Below are 22,854 nucleotides of genomic sequence, written 5' to 3' on the forward strand. Positions count from 1 at the left end.
AAGGTCCAAAGGAAGAAATCTTTTCCGTTTTGAAAGGGACAAAACGCAATGGAAGTTGTAGCTGTAAGGATCGGGTGTGTGGCTCAGTATTTGCATGTACAAGGCTCTGGCTTCAATGCCCAGCATTGCCATGACCACCCTGCGCAGAAGAAAGGGAGAGCGAGCGAGCGTGGGAAACAACTTTTGGAAGGAAAAGGCAATGACAGCTGACTGGTTATATCTTAGAGGCTGGCAGTGCATTTTACGGAAACTGAGGCACAAAGCGGCTGAAGCTACATTGAATTGCCCTTCGGTGATTCAATTGTCCCTTGAAGGGCTTAAGGGACTACGAATACCTGTCCAAAGGCAAACAGCAGCCGGTGCTAATGGAGCCAGGTTGGATGTTTCAGCCAGGGAGGGCAGGGGACAGGCGCTCTCTGAGAGCTTTGAAGCCCTGGACATCAGCACGGGGGGAGTAGCTTCCCTCCTGCTCCCAGGTAGATCTTGTCCAGCTCAGAGCCCATAACCCAGGAAAGAGGCCCGTGTCTTCCGCTGCCCGCTGAGTCTCAGGAGTTAATAATTAAGGGTTTAAGAAGATAGAAGCCTGTCTGGGAGGCCCGCCCGGCCACTGGGCTGCTGCTCCTGAGAGATAGCAAAGGTTAGTTAGTGTGAGGCTCTGCCTGGCGTGGAGGCAGGCTCGCCGCCTGCCTTCCTGGTGGTGCCCAAAGGGGCCTCAGCCTGGCCCCTAAACATGGAAGCCTCTGAGGAGCCCAAGCAGTGCCCTGCCGAGGATCATGCCCAGTGTTCTTGGCCCTGAGCTCAGGCGTTGTCCGCTATGCCCCATCAGGCTTGAGTCCTGTACCTGAGAGGAACTTGAGAGAGGAGCCCTGGGATGCAAACAGGTGAGCTCTGGTCTTGGGACACTGAGGGGAGGTGGGGGGATGGGTCTTGACACTCTGCAGGGACGCGGGGATCAGAAGTGGCTTTTGAACAATGGGCTGTTTTGAACCAGAAAGAATCTCAGGAGCTTCCTATAGGATGGACACTCAGAGAGGAGCCCTGATTGTCTGATCCAGCTTGAGGGTTAGACTAAGGTAGAAACTGAAGCTCAGGAGGGTAAGACACTCATCGTAGGTCATAGCTAGAAACAGAACTGCAGAATCTGGGACTGATTCGTCCAGGCTGTCTCCCGAGTCTCCTGTGCCTTCAGCCTCAGCCTAGGGTCTGTGGCTAAGCGTAACGAGGTGGGGAGGAGAGAGTGGACAGGAGGCGGTGTGGAAGGAGGGAAGATGAGGCTTTCTGTGGTTAGTGATTATGGACACGTCTTTAATTTTTCCCTCCCCACTGGCTGGGCCAGGTATCTAGTAGGTGTTCAGTAACCCTCCGAGGGCTGGCTGTACCCAGCTGCAGCTCCCAGCAAGACCAGAGGCTCTGGGTTGTCTCTTGGAAAAACTGCCATAGAGAGATTCCACCTCCCCACCCCTGGCGGGGAGACACCAGTTCCTTAACTTCTCTGAGTCCATCCCTTTCCCTGGGATGGGTTTCCACAGGAGGGTTCCCTGTGCTACCCAGAGGAAACTGTATGGCTTAGAGTTCACAGAGTCTAGATGTACAGATGACAAGATATTTTTGGTTAGTAATTGCATGTCAATGCCCTTGGGTGGTGACCACACATTTGTCCTTTGAGGCCTTCCTCAAGGGCTCCCAGGATGAGGCCTCTCCCTCGGCAGGCACCGTAGACCTTTGCTGACACCTCCTCCCCTTTATCTCCCACTAATCCCACTGCCATAATTTATCTTTGCCCTGACTTTTAAAGACTTGGAAGGCAGGGACCCTGTCCTGGACTCTTTTGTGTCATCTTTTCCTCCTTCCCCTGGATAATGACCAGAACAAGGAGCAGGAAAACAGCATTTACTCAAGGCTTAGCTGGTGAAGGGTTCAAGTCAACAAAAATATGTTGACATCTGCTTTGGGCCAGCCCCTAAACTGGGCTGGGCTGGGTGGAGGAACATAGTCCCAAGAAGGGGTTGGTCCTTACCCAGGAGAAGTCATAGCCTGATAGACACTCTATAGAGAGTGAAGGAAGGACACAAGAGACCTGGGCTGAGAGAGTCTGTCAGGGTAAAAAGGATGCTTTGGAGGGCTGTCCAGATTCTTCATGCCCTAAAATGCCAGCCACGGGAAAAGACATGGATCCCAGCCTGGTTAAGTCCTTGTTCTTTTTCCTTTTTTTTTTTCTTTTTTATTTTTTCTTTCTTTCTTTCTTTCTTTCTTTCTTTTTTTTTTTTTTTTTTTTTTTTTTTTGGTTTTTTTGAGACAGGGTTTCTCTGTGTAGCTTTGCTCCTTTCCTGGAACTCACTCTGTAGCCCAGGCTGGCCTCGAACTCACAGAGATCTGCCTGGCTCTGTCTCCCGAGTGCTGGGATTAAAGGCATGCGCCACCACCGCCCAGCTAGTCCTTGTTCTTATAAGCTGGGAAAGGAACACTCTTTTCTATTTTTAAAAAATATTTATGTTTGTATATGTCCATGTGTGGGTTTGTGCTCATTCATGCAGGTGCCCTCAGAGGCCAGAAGAGGGCTTAGGATCCCCTAGAGCTGGAGTCAGAGGGGGTTGTCAATTTCCTGATGTGGGTGCTGGGAACCAAACTTGGGTCCTCTGCAAGAAAAATGCATGCCTTACTGGCTGAGCCATCTGTCCAGCCTAACTCATTTTTGTTTTGAAAGGAGACACTATTAGTTGGTGAATGGGTCCTAGGCAAGTTGAGGCCCTGGCAGAGGCCCTTGAAAGCAGGTCTCCCACCTATTGTCCACCATACTGGATTCCGTAAGTCAAGCATGGTGTACGTACCTGTGGTCACAGCCACTGAGAAAGTTGAGGGAGGATCATTTCAGCCCAGAAGCTGGAAATCAGCCTAGGCAATAAATGACTCACACCCACTGAGAAGAGGGGATTAAGGGAGAGGGAGGGAGGGGTTCCAGCCTGGAGGGTTTCTTGCTTTTGCAAGGGTCTTCAGACAGCTCAGAAGGGGCAGCAGACTGCCTCTTTGTGTGGATGGATGAGTGAGATGTGTTCTCAAAAGCCCAGAGGGGCTTTGCAGACCCTGCCTGTGGGAGCTCCACAGAAGCACTCCAGGAGGGTTTGGCTATGGACTCTACTCACTGGATGCTAATCTGAGGTTGAACTTCATTCAGGTCAGTGGTCAGGGCCAGGATAAAAGCAGGGCAGAGGAACTGAGGAACAGGTGACCAGTGGCGAGGGATTCAAGCTTTATAGAGACTTTTAAATTTTTTTATTTTTTTAAATACCTGGGACTGACAGGTGCTTGTGAGGTTGGTGGAGTAGTCTCCAGAGCTTAAGATGGCTAGAAAGGCTGGGATGAGCAGAATTCAGAGATACGTGGGGAGGGCTCTGGAAAGCAGAATTGGTAAATTGGGCCCAAGTAGTGCCCTCTGGGGTTAACTGCTCAACGAATGGGACTAGTTGGGGTCTACCCCATCCCCTTCCCAGAAGTCCAATGTCACACAGGGACTGATGCAGAGCTCCGCGCACCAGAGACTGGTAACAGGGCTAGAAGTCTGAGTGAGTGTGTAGGAGGTGTCTGGCCACTTTGAGTGACAATCTGCGCGAGAATCAGAGCTGAGACCCCCGGGAGCCATTGTAGGACCACCTCAGGCAAGGGTGGTCCAAAAGTGCGAGGCAGAGAGTGCTGGGAAAGGCCGAGGCCAGCTCTGGCTGCGAGATGACCGGACCAGTCCTGCCCTGGCTCCGCGGGATCACGGTACCCACACAGCTAGAGGGACCGGGCTGGGCCGGCAGAGGGGCGGGGCCGGGCACGTGGCCTGGGGCCGCCTCTCGAGCACGTGACCCGCCCAGGGCAGAGGAAGGGCCAGGGTGGGGCGGAGCCGCGAACCTTGGCGGCCAGCGGGACAGACCGGCGGTGGAGCGATTGACAGGCTGCAGGGCAGCTCTGGGGCCCGGGCAGAGTTGGCTGTGCGCGTGGACGCGGCTGCGGCAACGCGGAGAGCAAGGGGCGCCGGGATGTGGAGCGGGTAGGTCCCCGCACGCCGGTGGCTCTGCGCTTGATCTGGGCCGCGCTGGCCTCCTGGGTGGGAGAACAGGGGGTCCCCGCTGTTGTTTGCACCCCACTTGGGAGATGATCTGTACTCCCAGTCCTGCCTGCAGCGGAAGGTGGCATTGTACCGTGAGGACACTTTGCTGCCTAAGAGCTGAAAGGACCTTGGCGGGACCGATCTGAGTTGCCCCAGAGAGGGAAGGTGACAGCGCCAACTCCTCCTAGCTCCAGTGGAGCTCATGAGAGAAGTGGGGGGGTGGGGGCGTGGGGGGGCGAGGGGCGGAGGATGAGTGGTAGTATGTATACTCCAAAGTAAATCTGGGGCACGCATTTAAAGGAGGGAACACCCACGAACTCTGGGGAAGCAGTGCAATTGAGAAAGCTAGCAGTGTCTCTCCAAGGTCCCTGGCCAGTTGATTGGAACCTTGTGATTCAAGATGTGGGATGAGTCTGTGCTGACTCGCAGTCTGGAGGAGCTGAACAGCACAGACCCTGAGACTTGGGTGAGCCCTTTCTACATCCCTGATCCCCACTCACGTCTGTTATGACCATTGGTTCTTAAGGCTGATTCCTGTTCTTGGTCAATCTAATAGGAGATCCTGCCCCGTGTTCATAAAGGTTGATGTCCTTTCTTAAATTTAGGCAAATACCTTCTCCCTGGGTTGGAAAGACTGGGTCCTGGAGGGTGTTCCTACTAAGGATTGTCCCAGGATAGAAAGAAGGAAGGAGAAAAGCTCCTCGGGGAGGGGAACAGGTGAGATCTATTTACTTTCATAGACCCCAGCTGAGCTTGACCTGAGGCACTAGAGGCGAAATGGGGCTTCCACTCCAGCCAGGGCACCAAACCTGAGCTCCCGTGCGGTGTGGACAGGCTTAGATCTTTTAGAGGGAGCAGAAGCCAGCCTGTGTTTGTTAGAATTTCACTCCAGGGAAGGAGGCTTGGAAAGTGTATGGGGTGGGTTCCTGGTGCCTGCAGAGTTGATGCAATCCTGCTTGGGGATGCATGTGTTTGATTCTGTCTGGGGCTGTGTGTTTAAGAAGCAGCCTGGTCTGCAGGAAGTTGTGAGCCTTTATGCTGGGTGGACTGAGGCAATGGCTGTATGACCCTAAGGGTGCAAGTGCCTTCTCTGGGCTGGGGCCAGATTGAGCTGTGTGGCTGTGTGTGTGTGTGTGTGTGTGTGTGTGTGTGTGTGTGTGTGTGTGTGTGTACATGGGGGTCAGAGGAGATGCCAGGTGTCCTGTCTCTCTCCACTGTATATCCCGTGAGACAGGGTCTCTCACTGAACCTGCAACTTGTTTTTCTGCTAAGCTGGTGGCTGGTATACCCTAGTGATTCTCACAGTGCCGTGTGCCCTCACAGTGCTCAGCTTGCAGGTACATATGGCCAACTGGGATCTGAACCCAGGTCCTCATGCTTAAAGCACCAAGCACTCTTACCCACTGAGCCATCTCCCCAGCCCTTAGACATAGGGACCGGAGTCTGACCTTCTTAGCCTGCCCTAGGGTCTTGGGAGCCTTGGAGCAGTCCACTCCCTGAAGCAGTTAAGAGGAACCATTCTCAGGCTCATACATTGCTAGATCATGCTATGTGACCCCCTAGAAGCTCATGTCAGCTCCAAGAGGCATATCCTAGGAGCTGTGGGTCCTAGTCCAGGAAGAGTTGGGGACTGGCAAATCCAGGCTTTCTGGGGCTCAGCTTCCTGCTGTAAGATGAACTGAGCATCACTCTTGGGTGTTTGTTAATGGCAGGGTCCTAATGGGGCGGAACACACGTGACTGGGCCCTGTTAGGAGCCAGGAGTAGAGACCCTTCTTAGGATTCTAGAGCATAAGCCTTGAAGTAAATGGCAGCTCCAGTCTGATTTTTGGAGTGGGGGAAGTGGGTACAGGGTCTTATGTAGCATAGATTGGCCTCAAACTCCCTGTATAGCCAAGGATGACCACTTCTCTCCATTTCCCAAGTACCAGGACTCAGGCATGAGCCACAATGGCTGGTTTAGGTGGTGCCGGGGTGGGAATCTAGAGCTCTGTATGTGCTGGGCAAGTACTCTCCCTACCTAGCTGCAGCCCCAGCCACAGTCTCCTTTGGTTTTGCTTTGTATGTGGACGCAGGTTCTTGCCACATAGACGAGGCTGACCCAGAACTGTTTTCAAATAATTTATTAGTGTGCAGGGGGTGTGTGTAAGATAGGAGAGGGGGCACATGGGTCGCTGCATACACGTTGAGGTCAGAGGACAACTTTATGAGGTTGGTACTCTCCCTCCACTTTTACATGGGTTCGAGGGATTGAACCAAGGTCCCCAAGCTTACACAGCAAGCACCCTTCCTCACTTAGCCATCTCACTGGCCCTGGCCTAGAACTCTTGATCCTCTTGCCTTAGCCTTCTTGGTGCTGCATTGCTATGCCTAGCTGTCTAACCTCACTTTAAGGGGCTGATCTTCCACACACACACACACACACACACACACACACACACACACACACACTCCACACTGGGCTTCTCCTCCATTTCCTGTAGTTACATAGGTATATGGTCTTGGCGGGCCACGCCCACTCGAGATAATAGAGTGAGGATGATACTTTGAGATTTCTGTACCACAACACAGTCCGGGACACTTTACATTTGTCATCAGAGTCCAGAGTCTGGGTTCTGGACTGGTTCTGTGGCACGAGCAGCTATATAACATTGGTGTGACCCTCTGGTCTCAGATTCCCCACTCGCTGGATGGGACTAATTATAACTATCTCTAGGGAGGCCCAAACTCCAATGGACTGCTGAGAAAAAAGGTTGAGCTCACCCAGCCTCCCAGGTGTTGAGGGCCGTGCCTTTGCCCCAGGCCAGTGACTAGGGAGTTCCACAGTTGTAGGTATCTAGGTTCTGCAATCTTGAGCAAGTCACTTAACTGTTCTGGGCCTTCCCTGCTCTAAGGACTCCTGCCCTGAGACCTAAGTCACAGGGGACTGAGGGCCCCAGGATCAGGCATATAGGCCTTCCCTTTGGGAAGGACTTGTGCAGCCTCCATGAACCCTCCCTCCACCCTGGCCTTTCAACAGATGGAAGTATTTTGCCTGCCATTCCTTGCTAGCACATTCGTGTCCAGGATCGGAGCAGACTCTCAGTAGAGCCCTGCCGTCCTCAGCACTGGATGTATGCTTAGTAAACCTTGGAGAATGAGTAGGGGAAGGTACATCGTGAAAAGGGGAGGGAGAAGGGGATGCCATGGTAGCCCCTGGAAGTTTCCTGGCAGCTATGGAAGGATCAGGATGTGGAAGCTGGCAGGGTAGGCACTTACTAGGCACATGCTATATGTCAGAGATCTTAGGGGTGTGTGTGTGTGTGTGTGTGTGTGTGTGTGTGTGGTGTGTGTATGCATGTGTTTATGTGTATGTGTGTGAAATCTTGGACTAAATGTACAGGAAGTCCTCCAGAAGCCTATATAAGCAGAACATGTGACCCTCACTTATCCAGGCCTGGCCTGGCTCTTGGTGGAGAGACAAAGGGTTGAGCCCCCCCTTGGGCTGGCCTGGCTTGGCCTGGGGGCAGTAGCAGGAAGAATCTGGCCTGACCACCTACTTAGTCTCTTCATCTCTTCTCCCACTAGGGCCTGCTGCTGTGCTTGAAGCCCTTTCCCATCTGCGCCCTCCCCCATCAGTGGTTAACATCCCTCCCGCCCCTTGCCCTAATCCCTCCAGCAGTGGCTAAGGCCACCCTGTCTCTTGCCTGTCCCTTGTGGCTGCTTGCCTCGGCTCACTGGATTCTGACCTAACTCCAGATCCCTACCATCAGAGAGACAAGATGTGTCTCTGATTCACAGGGTTCTTCGCCCTCTGCTGCCCCTCACTCAGCCAGGCTCAGATGCTGGCTGTTTCCTGCTGGCACCTCCCAACAGCTGCCACTGTCCTGCCTTTTCCCTCTAGCTACCCACAGCACCCTGTAGTTCCCAAAAGCCTGGGCCACCCCCTTTCGCTTCCCTGAAGACCCCTCCCACTTCCTCATTCCCATCCCACTATTCTCACTGAGCTTTCCCTTGGTTTTCAGTGAGCGGAGTTAATCAGTGACCCGCGCTGCATATTTTTACCTGCCCTCCTACCCAGGTCTGCACCACCCTGCCCGTGCCCATGGCCCCCTACAATGCTTTGTCTGTGTGTCCCCTCCCAGCTCATTCCTGCCTGGCAGGCAAGGCGGCCGGCCCTGGGCATCACACTTCACCACTCCGCCCTTGCTTGGGCACCAATCTCTAACTTCCTCAAACCCCATCTGCATCCTGCCTCACTTCTCCGAAAACTCCATTCATTCCTGCTTGTGAGGGGCAAGTCACATGCTGTTTGTGCTGTGCCTGCAGTCTGGGTTCAGTTCCCATCCTACAACTCCTTGCTATGTATTCCAAGCCAGGTCATTAACCTCGTCTCAATGCTTGGTTACCTTGTCATTAAGATTAGACGACTGTGGAGTCCCTCTCACTACAATACTGTCACGACAGTGGTGGGCTGACCTGAACCTGAACCAGGAACCTGGGAACCCTGTGAACTTGTTGGTTTGGGCCTGAAGACTTAGACTGTTTGCTGGACTTGTAGGCTGCTTATAGAGAGCCGCAAACCCTTTCCTGGCACCTGGTTGCTACGTGAATGTGAATGTCATATGTCTGTCATTCTTAGTCTCCTGAAGGAGTCTGAATCCTGCCACAGTACCATGGCACTGCCCACTGAGAGTCAGTTCTAGGCAAGATTTCTGTAGCGTAGGATCTGTGCTCCCAGTCTCCTCCTTCTCTAGTTCCAGAGCTGCACTCAGGGCCCCCTCTGCTGTTTATTTAGTGAACCATTGTGGCCTGGAAGAGAGAAGGGATTCTTTTTTTCTTTTTTCTTTTCTCTCTCTCTCTCTCTCTCTCTCTCTCTCTCTCTCTCTCTCTCTCTATCTCTCTTTTTTGTTTGTTTGTTTGTTTGTTTTGAGACAGGGCTTCTCTGTGTAGCCTGTCTGGAACTCGCTCTGTAGCCCAGGCTGGCCTCAAATTCACAGAGATCCGCCTGACTCCATCTCCCGAGTGCTGGGATTAAAGGCGTGTTGCCACTGCCGCCCGGCTGAGAAAGGATTCTTAATCGTAGAAAGAGCTATAGAGGGCCATGCCCACTTGCTGAAGAGCCCAGAATAGGCTAGTTTTGTTCAGGCTAGAAGGGTTAGAAGCTCAAAAGGGTTCAAGAGATCCTATTTAGCTCTGGCCAGGAGCTCCTGACCCAAGAAGGGTTTTGAGTGTCGGAGTGACTAACAGGCTGCCGAGTTGAGTTCTCCTTCAGTTATGCTTTGAGGAGAGGGACAAAAAAACCCTGGTGCCTGCATAGGACAGGCCTGGTGGACTGAGGGTTGTCGCCACTGCATTCTGTTTCCTGGGGAAGTGACCTAGGAGAGCACTTCCTGTATGTGGGGGGCCCTAGGCTCCTAAGCCAGATTCAGGATGGGGGATGCTGGCCACCCCATCTGCCTCTGACCTTGACTCTTTTTGTTTGTTTGTTTGTTTTTTGAGGGTGGTATCTCTGTATAACAGCCCTAGCTGTCCTGGAACTCACTTTGTAGATCAGGCTGGCCTCAAAACTCACAGAGATCTGCCTGCCTCTGGCTCCCTAGTATGCGCCATCACACCTGACTCTGACCTTGACTCTTAGTATCTGTCATCCCTAGAAGATTCATTCCCATCCATAGTACGACTCACAGAAGACTGTCTTCCCACAGAGCCTGGACTGAGGAGGTACAGGGATGTGGATCCCTGACCCACTGGAGACCTGAGGGGTTGACATGCAGATTGAAGTGTATGGGCAGAGAGCCTTGCTCAGTGGGGCCTGTGGAACCCTTCTTTCTTCCTCTGAACTTTAATGGATCACCAGAACTGGCCTTGAGCTGGGAAGTGAAAAGGAGGCGGGTCTGCAGGCTGGAGTGTCCAACACAACACACACACACACACACACACACACACTGCATCCTTCCCTCCTGCTGTTCCTTGCTTCCTACTTCCAACCTTGGAGCATTGAACTTTTCTACTAGGAGGAAAGATGTCACGGAGACCCTGCCTTCAGGCCTTCTAGATTGTCCTCTGGCTGTGAAATAGGGTCCCATCACCCAGACGTGGGCTGAAGTCAGAGACAGCTGGCAGAATGGTGGGATCTCCTCCGTCTAACCCTAGACTCTACTGTGCATGGTTCAAGCCACACTGCTGGATGAAGCTGGGTATGACTAGCCAAAATGACTGTGACTACCATTTTCCATTGGAGAAGGTAGGGTTTGGCCAGGTCTCCAGAAGAACACCTTTTCTACTCCCATGGGATACAGTGCCTGTAGGTTCAGCTGCAGGACCCAGAGTCAGGCCAAGCATTTCAGGCATCTCTGCCCAGTAAAGGTTGATCCCTGTTCACCTGTAAACAAGTGACTTCCTATTTGATCTGATAACACCCCTTGCTGATGCTTTTTCCACCCATCTATGGGGAAAGCAGATTCCAGGAACTTCAGACATTCCCAGGGCAAAGCCTGTCTGTGAACAGCCATAGTCCTGTTCACTCCTCCGTTGGCATCATCTAGTCAGGATGCCTTTCTGGGCCAGAGCAAGAGTCTAATAACTAATTTGAGCTGAGACTGGGTAAAGCTTCCTGCTATAATTCATAAAGAGCCTACTGTGTCTCCTGGGCCCAGAGCCCTTGATCATGAAGCAGATATGATGACTGCAATACTCACTCCATACTAGGCCACTTGGCCAGAAGCTGAGGACAGTGGCTGATGACCTGACTGCCTGTCTCCACATTACCCTCACCAGCTGGGGGCTCCCACAGAAGTCCCCCTCCTCTCTCTGAGCTTGCATCCCATCTATAGAATGAGAAAAGGCTACAATTACTATGTAAAGAGTATTTAAAATAATGTATGGGATTGGAGAGAGAGCTCAGTGGTTAAGAAGCATTTACTGCTCTACTAGAAAGACCCAAGTTCCAGAACCCACATCAAGCATCTCACAGTTGCTTGTTACTATTGCTCCAGAGGAGCTGATGTGTTCTTCTGGCCCCTGTGATTACCAGCACACATGACATCATGGGCAGAGGCATACACGTGTACATGAATACAAATAAATCATAGACACACACACACACACACACACTCACTCACTGGGGCTGGGGAATTGGCTTAGTTGATAAAATGCTTGCTAGGCCAGAGTGAGGACCTGAGTTTGAGCCAGGCATGGTGGCATACTCTTGTAACCATAGTCCTGGGGAAAACAGAGGCAGGAGAATCTCTGAGGCCCCGTCAGCCTAAGCAATCAGCAAACCCAGATCCCAGTAAGAGACCTTGCTTAAACTCCAGAGGGGCAATACCCAAGGTTGACCTCTGGCCTCCACATCCGTGTACACACATGCATGTACCATCACAAACACACAGACACTAACACACAGACAAAACTCTCAGTTCCTGGGCAGAATTCTCATCCCAAATACAGCTACTGCAGCATGTTAGGGGGCTCAGGCCTCCAGGATCCTGTGTCAACAAGACCCTCCCCCAAACAATGGTATTGGGAAAATCTGTCTGCCACACACACTGGTAGAATGGTGAGTCTCCGTCCTTGCCTTATACTCACCGAGGCCAAGTCCCTGCCAAGCAGGGCCCAATTCCAGGAGCCTCAAGGCCACATGTTGGGCCCATTCCAGGGCAGAGAAAAGGCTGGGCTGGGCAGTGGATTCACTGCTATTGTCTCGGAGATCTCACTTTCCTTATGTTACTCAGATGGAAACTGAGGTTCAGAGGTTCTTTGGTGAACTTCTCAGGGCCTTGAGGACAGGAGATAGGGATAGTCCCCGAATTTCCTTTCAATTATTCTAAGTCCTAGTCTCATTGGCCTTGTGTTCTTCCAGTGCAGGCTTGGCTGAGCCCCTCCCCCTCACTTCCCTGTTATCATCAGTCAGCCCAGCCCCCCCCCAAACCCGCCAAGCCACTGCCGCCCTGAGGCTGCTGGCTCAGGAGCCCCAGATTTTGCTGAGCAAGCGAATCAGAGGTGCTGTCTCGGCACAACCGCCACTGGCCAGACCTTCCTCTCTTCCCTCTTCAGGGTCTGCTTTCTAGGGGTCTGTAGCTTGGAGGTGGGGGCTGGTTAAGGGCAGAACCCCAGTGCCCTAGGGCTTCAGCATCAGCCAGTGAAGGGTTCTGAGACTTCAGAAGAGGGGGTGTCTGTCTGAAATCACACAGAAGAAGGCAGGGAGAGCTGGATTTTTCTCCTCACAAAATCCAGGGGGTGGCAGGAGTGGGTCTGTTATGCTGGGCTATTTGTAGAATCCTGCCTGCGCTGAGGCCTGGTGCTTCTCTCTGGTCTGCCTTTGTGATTTCTACCATATTGACATTTCCATTAGCGATGCCATGTTATTGATGAAGTTCGATTCACGCTGACTGTGTGGATGAAGGCTCCCCTTCACAGCCTCTTCTGTGTCCAGGTTTTTGCTCATCCCTTTCAACTCTTGGAATGGCAATCACTGGGACAGTCCCTACCTATGGTGTGGAGAGCAGAAGACTCATTCTAAGCATTGATACATTAATATTCATCTGTCTGCTCAACACATGTGAACTGAGTTTTGGACTGGCCACCTGCTACATACCAAGCACTGCCTGTGCCCTAGGTTGGGGACAGTGGATGACAAAGGTGTGTGAGCCCTGCCTTGGCCCTAAGAAAGTTCGTGCTTGGTCATTCTGCCCTTGTGACATTCCAGTTACAGCTTGCAGTGGCTCTATTTTACAGATGGACAGACTGAGGCTAAGTGGCAGGTATATGGCCTAGGGTTGGTCCGGGCCAACTCGGCAGGTCTTGAGTTCCCAGCCTGTGTGCCCTGATGTCTTTGTTTGCCTTGCAGCCCACCCCAGCCAGACGAGGGCCTCCCTACCGGCCCCTCAGCGGTCTCAGTCCCCTGGAAAAACCTTGGCCCAGCAAAGGTCATAGGGAGTCCCCAGGGGGCTTGGTGGAAGCCTCTGCTTCCCGGAAGGAGGCCCAAGCTGAAGAACACTCGGCAGCCGCCCCACTGGACGTATCGCGCCTGCGCAGCTCCTCCATGGAGATCCGGGAGAAGGGCTCCGAGTTCCTGAAGGAGGAGCTATACAAGGCCCAGAAGGTGGGTGCCAGGGCTGAGGAAGAGCAGTCAGACTGAGCAAGCCCAGATAGCTGTGGAAGGGAGAAGGGTCAATCACTTGCCTAGGCTACATGCCAGGCCCATGCTGTAGTCCTGGGAACCGAAGAGGCTGGTTTAACCCCGGGCTTCAAGCGTGCTAAGCATGCGTCCCACCACTGAAGTCTCGCAAGTCCTAAATGTTTTCATACCTCTTGACTCCTCCGGAAATCTGCTTCCAGCCCTGCTGGGCGGCTGGGCTAGGGGTTTCACCTTGTGCATGGGCTAAAGTACCAGAGATTGGCAGCTACCGGTGAGGTGAGCTGGTGGGCTAGAGCTTCACACCAGGCTGGGGAGATGGAGCCCGGCTAGGGCAGGCTGACAGCCTCCTGCCTGCTGCACCCAGGAGCTGAAGCTGAAGGACGAGGAGTGTGAACGGCTTTGCAAGGTGCGTGCGCAGCTGGAGCAGGAGCTGGAGGAACTCACAGCCAGCCTGTTCCAGGTACACTGGGCAGCCTGGGAATGGGTGGCCTGGGTGGCCTGGGGTGTCTTGTGACCACTCATGCAGGGGTGCCCCCTCTTCTAGGAAGCTCACAAGATGGTTCGGGAAGCCAACATGAAGCAGGCTGCGTCAGAAAAGCAGTTGAAGGAGGCCTGGGGCAAGGTGAGACCCATCCCTGTGCGCCTAGGCCAGCTCCAGGCTCCCATCACAGCCATTGGTGGGGCATACTGCCCTCAACGAACAGGCTCCTCACAGACCTACTAGGCCTCAGGAACAAGAGAACCCAGGTCTGGGACAGACAGGGTGGGTCTGAAATTAAGTAGCCCAGGGCCCCCAGACTCCATCAGTGCTCCTGTTGCACCATAGAGACTTTTTTTGGGGGATCCTCTGTAGTCCAGGAGGGCCCAGTGGTTATTACAGTTTCTCCTCCTGACTTCAAAGCAGAAATGTGGGCCTTGGCTGTAGAACACAGGCAAGCAGCTTCCTTTCCATAGTGTTTGCCAATCAGTAAATGTGAAGCTTGGCCTGTTCTTGGTTTCTGGAGATACCATGAATACTCAGTAGGAAATCCAAGAAGTTCCCAGAGAACTCCTCCAGCAGAGTCTCAGGATGTGTCCTGAGGCAGGCCGAGTCTCTTCTCAGCCTTGGTTTCCCTATCTATAGAACAGATGTCTTAGAGGTTGTTCCACGGGGGAGGGGAGGGGCTAGTTACTGCTGGGCTGCTTGGCTGACAGGCTGTGGTAGCCATGGTGACGTTAACCCCACATTGGGGTTGATGGTCATCTTGTCTGGGCCAGATTGACATGCTACAGGCAGAGGTGACAGCCTTGAAGACACTGGTCATCACGTCCACACCAGCCTCTCCCAACCGTGAGCTGCACCACAGCTGCTGAGCCCCACCAAGGCCGGACCCCGAAAGGGCCACTCACGCCATAAGAGTACCAGCAGTTCCTCTGCCCAGTTGTGTGCCCACTGCAGGGCATATCCCACCCCAGACAAGAAGGCAAGGAGGTGAGGCACAGGCCGTGGTGGGCTCACAACCGGGAGGGGTGATCCTGCCTAACCCGCCAAGTGAGCATCCTGGAGGGGCCAGCCTGACCCTCCTGTGGGACCTGCCACCTGTCTCTCCCCGCTCTGGGCTTCAGGGTCCCTTGAACTGTGAAGGCTGGGCAGGCTCCTCTGATTGCAAGCAGGAGGTGGTAATCTCTGAATTTGAGTCTCTGAGAACCTAAAGGTCCTCTCTCAGGAAACCTCTTCAGAGATGCACTTCCTATGCGAAGAGTGGCAAGACCAGTGCCCTGGACATCTAGAAGAGGGGCTACCTGGTGGGTGTGTGGCTACAGGCTTGAGGTCTAAGACCACCTCGCACGTGTTTATGTATTCTAGGGTCCTCAGTGCTCTGGCTGTGGTGCTGAGGCAAGTATGACCTTAGAGAAGCATCTCTGTCCCGACTCAGTGGGGAAAAGCGGGAGGGAGGCTTGGTCCAGGCTGGACTGACATGACCACAGGTCCTTGGGGTAGCTGTAAGCTTCCCATGCCACATGCCCCCCAACCCCCGCCCTCTGGGAGAGGAACTGAGGACAGGAAAGAGCCAGTTCAGGCTGTATCCGGTGAATACTGGGGAGACGTGGGGTGAGATCCAGCTTCCTGGGGCTCTGCTCAAGCCCATCCTAACTCAGAACGCTCTTCATCTGTCCCCTGAGCTTCCAGGGAGGTGCAAGCAAAGCCCTCTCAGTCTCTTCTGAGCACTGAGCTTCCCATTGGACACTGACATCTCCTCCTTCCTCCTGTCTGTCTCTGTATGTCTGTCTGTCCATCTGTCCACCATCCTGGCCAGCCTGGGCTGCCCCTCTACTCTCCCTGCTCCTGTGCGTGATCCCAGCAAGGCCATCCACCTCACCTACGAGCCGACCTGGCAGCCCCCATCTGGGGAGCCGCCCATGGCCCCCAACTCCGCTACCCTCTCTCTCCTTTCCCGACAGGTAATGGCTCCTTAAGGGGCCACCCCTTCCTCTCCCATCTGGGCTTCACTTATGTGCATGCAGCCCAGGGCAGGCCAGCATTGCCTCCTCAGCTGGGCAGCAGGGAAACCTGGGAATGTTCTCTCCTGTGTGCATGTACCTATATGTGCATTCTAGACCTACAGGGACCCTGTGGGTGCCTTTGGGGGACCACAGGTTCTTACAGGCTTGCTCTTGATGTTCTTCCAAAAGGAGTCAGTAGCAGAATTCAGGCCAAGGGCCCTGGATCCAAGTCTGTAATTTTGCAGTGCCAAGAAACTTAATGTACACCCAGACACAAACTGTGTTGTTCTAAATTCTTTGGTGCAAAGGGCAGACAGGACCTCTTCTTCCCTGGACTCTGCTCTCCTGCATGGCTGCTGAGGACAGGCCTGATGGGCCACTGAGCCCTCCTGCATCTCCTGTTCTCCTCTCCATCAGCTTTGCCTTCTCTGGGTGCTCACCCTCATCCCTGACTGCACCCACTTGGCTCCCCTCCCTGCAGGTGGATACGACCCTCTTTTCAGAGTTCCAGGCTTGGAGGGCATCACCTACCCTGGATAAGGACTGCCCCTTCCTGGAAAGAGTGTACCGGGAGGATGTGGGCCCCTGCCTCGACTTCACAGTGCAGGAGGTGAGGCGGGCTGGGGAGCCAAGGTGGCCAGCTGGGACCCATCCTATGAGTTCCCAGTCACCCAGCATCTTACTGCTGTACCCTGATCTGCTACAGCTCTCAGCTCTGGTGCGGGCTGCTGTGGAGGACAATACGCTCACCATCGAGCCTGTGGCTTCACAGACTCTGCCTGCTGTGAAGGTGCCCACTGTTGAATGTCACAACACCAAGTAAGCTTAGTGCCCTAGGCCCCTTCCTGCCCATGTGGGAAGCTTTGGGCAGCACCCTAGGGGACTGGGATAGGAGCCTGAGTCTTGGGCCTCCTAGATGAGCTATAGAGCCCATCTAGGGTAGGTAGGAACAGTAACATTCAGGGTGACAGTCTCCTGGGTTTTTTTGTTTGTTTGTTTGTTTGTTTTGTTTTGTTTTTTTTTAACCTAGTCTAGGGACTCCCAAGACTTGGGGCTGGGAGTATAGCTTATCAAGTTGTTGACTAGCATGTACAAAGCCATGGAATCCATCCCCAGCACCTTGTAAAACCAAGCAGAGCGGCATATATCTATGATCCCAGCACTTGCGGGGTAGGGGCAGGAAGATCAGAAGTTGAAGATCATTCTTGGCTACATAGCAACTTCAAGACAAGCCTGGGCTACACAAAACCCTGCTTTAAAAAAGTGAAAACACGGGAAGAGGGAAGACAGGGGAATCCGTGGCTAATATGTAAAATTAAATTATAAAATTTAAAAAAAGTAAAAACACTAAACCACAAGAGAGGAACAGTCATCACTATCCCCACTTAGGTCCAGAAAGTATATTTGACAAAAATTCCTGCTGCCAGTCTCTTCTGGCTGGCATCATCCATTCCCCTCTCCCGCCTCTTCTGTCTCACAGAGATACAGGCTCTGATAGGCATATAAGTGATTGCTAGCGGCTGGCTCGATCTCCTGCCAGTAAGTAACTCATAGCCCTGGCAGCTTACCTGCATGCTGCTCAGTCAGCACTGGGCAAGAGTAGCCACAGAAGTGAGCAGTCGAGGTGGACTGAGGTCGGGCAGGTTTGCCCCCTTGGTAGTCTAGAGGTGGCTGGTGGGGCTGGTCCCACAAAGGAAGCCTGGCCACACAGAGAGACCATCCGAGCCAGCTTTACAGGCAGAGGAAACAGAATGAACGAAGGCCAGGGAAGCTGGAGTGTAAACACCTCAGAGTCAGGACAGCCATGGATCAGGGAGCTGGGGCTGAGTCCCATGGATCAGGGTTGTTTGAGGCCAGAGTTTAAAGAGTCCTTACCAGTTAGGACACCAACCCACTCGGCTGGTGTTTTAGGGTCATCGGCATGTGTTACCTTAAAAAGAAAGTCCTCTGTGAACTTTCAGTGAAGGTTCAGCCTCACAGTGAAGGAAGAGGCAATGAACACTATGAACCGTCCTTCACCTGAGAGTCTGTATTTCCTGAGCAATAGGGAAGTCACGGGGAAAGATGATGAGTTAGACGTGGCCTCCGGAGATGCTCCTGGCTGTAACATAGAGAAGAAGGAAGGGTAGAGAAAGTAGAGAGAGGTTGGAAGGAGCTGAGGGAATCCAAGCGAAAGGAACAATGTAGGCTGAGAACATGGCAACTGAGTGCAGGTGTGGGGGAGGGAACCTTGTAGGTGATGCTCCAGACTTCTTCACGGAGGCAGGGACCAGTGGAGGAGCAAGATTTGGGGGTGGGAGGCTGGACAATGGGCTCTCAGGACCCTGGAAACCTAATATGTGGGTAGCTGAAGGTACTAAGTGGATTTCCCAGGCCTGGCTGAGGAGAGAGGTGACGTGGGAAGGGTTCTTAGTGAGGCCTGGTGGGCAGGAGATGACATGGAGATAGATGAAAAACCCTAGTGGGGGATGTGGAGGCAGTCAGACCAGAATTCAGTTAGGGAGAGAGGTGATTGGGCACAAGGTCCCCAGTAATGTGGGGGGGGGCAGTTTAAGAGGCTGCAGAGGGTGAGGTTTGGTATACTTGTCTGATATGAGATTGATCAAGCTCCTCTGCCTGTGTGGGAAAAGGAACTGGGGTGGGGTGTGGGCATGGATCCAGCTGCATTTAAGGTCTTTCCTGAGGACTCTTGCTCCATCCCACATATTTGTTTGGCCCTGAGCTCTTTTGGAATCTGGGAGGGGAGGGAAGAGGAGGCTAGGCCCTACTTCCTACCTGCTTCCTGTGCTAACTGTCCATGCCACCCTCTAGCAAGCACACGTCCCTGCCTCTGTAGCCTCATTCAGTGCCTTACACTTACTCTGTTCTCCCCAGCACATGTGCCCTGAGTGGACTGGCCCGTACCTGCCACCACCGAATCCGCCTTGGGGACTCTGAGAGTCATTATTACATCTCTCCATCATCCGGGCCAGGGTGAGTCATCCTTCACAAAATGTCACTTGGCTTCTTTGGGACCACAGAGGCTAGAATTCTGGACCTCTGGCTGGGATGCACTGCCTGAACAACTCTCAGAGGTACAGAGGTTGATCCCGACCATAGCCAAATGCCTCATTTTCCTATTGCTATGTGACAAATAACCATAAATATAGGGACTTAAGATAATATGCTAGTTTTTCTAGCCAGTTTCTCACAGCCCAACTTAGGATAACCTTGAACTATATCCTCCTGCCTCCGCTTCCCAAGTGCTAGAATTATAGGCATGCTCTACCATGCCTGGATTTTTACTGTCTTAGAGATTGAACCCAGGGCTTTGTGCATGGTAGGCAAGCACGCTGCCAGTTGGCTATATCCGCATCCAAAAGGTTATTACCCTTTTTTAGTTTATTTGTTTTGTTTTTAACAGGGTGTTTTCTTTTTCTTTTTTTTCAAGACAGGGTTTCTCTGTAGCTTTGGAGCCTGTCCTGGAACTCGCTCAGTAGACCAGGCTGGCCTCGAATTCACAGAGATCCTCTTGTGTCTGCCTCCTGAGTGCTGGGATCAAAGGCATGCCCCACTGCCACCCGGCAGAGACAGGATCTTTCTATGTAGTCCTTGCTGTTCTAAAACTTGCTATATAAATCAGGCTGACCTTGAATTTAGAGAGATCCGCCTGCCACTTCCTCCTGAGTGCTGGGATTAAAGGCTTGAGCCATCATGTCCGGCAGTTAAACACTCTTAGTCTCTCACCTTCCTCCTGGGCCAGGCGCCTGGACACTGATGCACCAGGCAGCCTCAGCTCAGGGACCTATCAGCCTGCAGTCAGAGCTCAGCTCATGCAGGTTCCTTTCCAAGCTCCTGCAGCTGTTAGTAGGTTCAGTTCTATGTGTCCCTTAAGCTCCTTGTAGGCTAGGGACACTCTCAGCTTCTACCATATGGCCTTTAAAAACAGGGCTGGGGTGTGCTCCAGGGCCACACAACCTAGACATGGAGTCTTTGGACTGAATTGTCTGCAGCTCCTATTTTGTATCTGCAGGGTACCCAGAGCCTTGTTCTGTGACCTCAAGTCCCCTGAATCCCTTCTTAGCTAAACCCACAGGTCAACAGAAGGGCTATCCTTGTGTCTTGCAAAACTATACACAGCACTTTCTTTTATTGTGACCTTGGTGTCCAGTTCTGCTGGGCAAAGCTGTGTAGCGGAAGAGAACAGAGCTGAGGTCTAATGGTTTGTATGTGATCCTTGCTCAAACAGACTGAGGATGAGGTGTTGACAAAGAGCACAGCCCCGGGGAGAAACTATACCACTCTGCCACTCCCACTCCATGCTCAGGAGCCGCCTGTGGTTGCCCACTGCCAGCTTGTTACCTGGCCTCGGAGTTGCGCTGTCCCCCTTCCCAGCACCAGGCTCAGCCACACCTGGCTGATGCTCCTGTGCTTTCTCACACCACCCTGCCTTTGGCAGCCTCCTCCCAGCTCCAGCTCCCTGCACCCTCTCTGGCCTCCTGGCAAGTTCTGTGTTTGGAGGCCTATCAAGAGCACCTCCCCTCCCCAGTCTCTTATACCTGCCAGCCTCTGGGTGCCTCGCATGTAGGGCTTCCCTGTCCCAGAATCCTGGGAAGGGGCTCTCGTGGGCCCTGCTGCCTGCTACCTCCCATCTTGGCTGGTTTTCTAGATGCAGAGCCTGCATGGACATTTCTGGACCTCCTCAACGGAGAGAGGGAAGCAGGCAAACCAAGACAGGGCTTAGCTTTGGCTAGATCCAGAGGGAGTCTGGAGCACAGAGCTCCCTTCCTCCATCCTAGCCAAAGAGCTGGTCTTGTGTTCCCCCACAAAAGTGGGCACCACGGGCTCCATGTCGCCTAGACCCTCAGAAGCTGTGAGATCAGGCCAGGCCTGGGGGTGGCCTCTGGGCAGGATAACAACACAGCCCCCTCCTCTCTGTGAGAGTCTTTGGGGCTGTGCTTCTGCCAGTAAAGGGTCACCAGAACTCGGCAGGAACAGCCTCAAGCCATACTAGGGTCCTCTAGCTTAGGGACAAGGTAGCCTGGGAAAGCGACTCTAATTGCCTTTCGTGGAATTATACACAGCACCTGGTCTATGTCTGGTGGGCCCAGACCTCCTTGCTCAGAATGAGCAGGTCCACAAGGGACTAAGCTTGGATGTTGGTGCAGGCTGCCTGATTTCATGTCCGCCTGACAGCTTCCTAACCGCAGGCTTTACCAGTCTTTATCACTGGTAAAATGGGCGTGGTGAGTGTCTGTGTCTCGCTGCTGCATTACTTACAGGCATTGCAACAGTTACTCTTAGGAGCTGTGGGTGTCTTGCTATTGTTAATTCAACCTTGGAAGCCGAGCTCTAGCAGAGTCAGCGAGCACTCCCTGGCTCTGCCAGGTACCTGTGACTTACCGTTCTGGGATAGGGTCTACATTGGCTTTTGGAGGGGACCCTAGAGTCTGGGGAAATCTGGTGGGTCACACCCTCTCCATTCTGCCCACAGATCACGGCAGTATGCAACTTCTTCACTTACATTCGCTACATCCAGCAAGGCTTGGTTCGGCAGGATGGTGAGTGCCCTCTAGTGTTCTTTTCCGGCATGGTTTCCGAGGGAGGGAGACAGGGCAGAATGGAGTTGGTTAAGTGCCTTTGAAGACTGCCTGTCCAGCAGCAGAGGCAGGAGTCTAGGGTCCCTTCAGTAGAAGGCCAGCAAAAGGGAGCATTGTACATTAATAAAGTGTCCCTAATCCTCCTTGATGATGGGTTCTGCTTCACTGGGACAGCAAACCTGGTGCCTTCCACACATCTGGGCCATGCTGCTTTTCTTCTGCCTAGAAATCCTTAGGGCCAGCAGAATTATCATTCCTGTTACTGGCTTGAACATTCAAGGGTCTTTATGATGGGTCTCTTCCTGTGACTCTTCCCTACTTCTTCATGGCCACCAGAACATGGGTTCCCTGCCTTCTGGATCCTTCTCCAGACACAGGGACTGATGCCCTGGGCCCAGCTCACTGCTCTGGGTCAAGGTGGGAAAACATTTGCAACTGGAGAAGTGTAGTTCTAAGCCCAGGATGAAAACAACTGTGTGGCAGAGAGTGTCTGAACTCCCCTGCGCAAAGCCAGGGAGGCCAGGGCAGTTGTCTCAAGTGACCATGAATTGTCCTCTCTGTCTGCAGCTGAGCCGATGTTCTGGGAGATCATGAGGCTTCGGAAGGGGATTGTCACTAGCCAAGCTTGGCTTCTTCCCCAGGAGGCCTAGGGCGTGACCCCAGGCCTGAAGTAGGCTCTGAGCTAGAGCAAACGGCTGCCTTGGGACAGACAGTCAAGAAATCCTGGAGCCAGCATGAGCCAGAAGCTGAAAGAACAGATAAACAGCCAGGCTGTAGAGACAGAACTAAGCCAGTCCATCCATTCCTCCTGGGACAGACGGAAGGACAGCCTGCCCTGGACTTCATGAGATGATCCTCTTGCCCACTGGGCTCTGTAGCACCAAGAGAATTTCAAGAAAGCACCAAAGACCAAGGAGCTCGGAGCCATATTGGAGAGAGGCTCAGCTCTAGGGAGGGGACCCTTGAACAGCCAGTACCCCCTCCAAAAGTCCCTGCTGGTTACCAATGCTCTGTTGCTGCCCTGTCTTCAGAAAGGGACTGGCTGGATCTCCAGAGTATGCTTCGCCACAGCCTCTAAGCTCTGGGTCACCAGCACCCCCTTGTGGCCATCTCTCACCCTGTTCCCAAGTGGCCTCATTAGACTTCCCCAGTGGTAGGGCAAGTGTCTCCAATCTGAGCACGGTGGAGGGATAACTGCCCCAAAGTGCTCTGAAAATGAGTAAGACCCTGTCTCCATTCTTCTAACAGAGGTCTCTCTGACCCTCCATCTCTACTTCAACCCCATCTTCAGGAGCCCTGGCCCTAAAATTGCCAGGGCCTGGACTCTTTCTTCTCAAAGTGTGCCACAGGGAGCCTCAGGATGTAGTTGTGGCTGCCATCCAGACCACAGGGGCCCTGTATGTGGTACTGGATGGAGTGGCTACATAGGACCTGGACCCTGCCTTACCCATCCATCATAGCCCACTGGGAACTAGGCTTGGGTATCCAACCTGGACGTATCCCTCACCACGCCCCTATTCCTTCAAGTGAATGTAACACAATCTCTGTTTAATAAAGGAAGGCTTTGTTGGTAGGGGCTAG

General features: G+C 53.1%; 1 pseudogene; it reads left to right on the top strand.

Annotated features, from left to right (window-relative positions):
- Window positions 1-3,872: 3,872 nt before the first annotated feature.
- On the top strand, window positions 3,873-22,089 carry LOC114685695 (annotated as a pseudogene).
- The last annotated feature ends 765 nt before the right edge of the window (window positions 22,090-22,854 follow it).

The sequence above is a fragment of the Peromyscus leucopus genome, chromosome 1 (genome assembly GCF_004664715.2).
Source record: "Peromyscus leucopus breed LL Stock chromosome 1, UCI_PerLeu_2.1, whole genome shotgun sequence".
NCBI lineage: Eukaryota > Metazoa > Chordata > Mammalia > Rodentia > Cricetidae > Peromyscus > Peromyscus leucopus.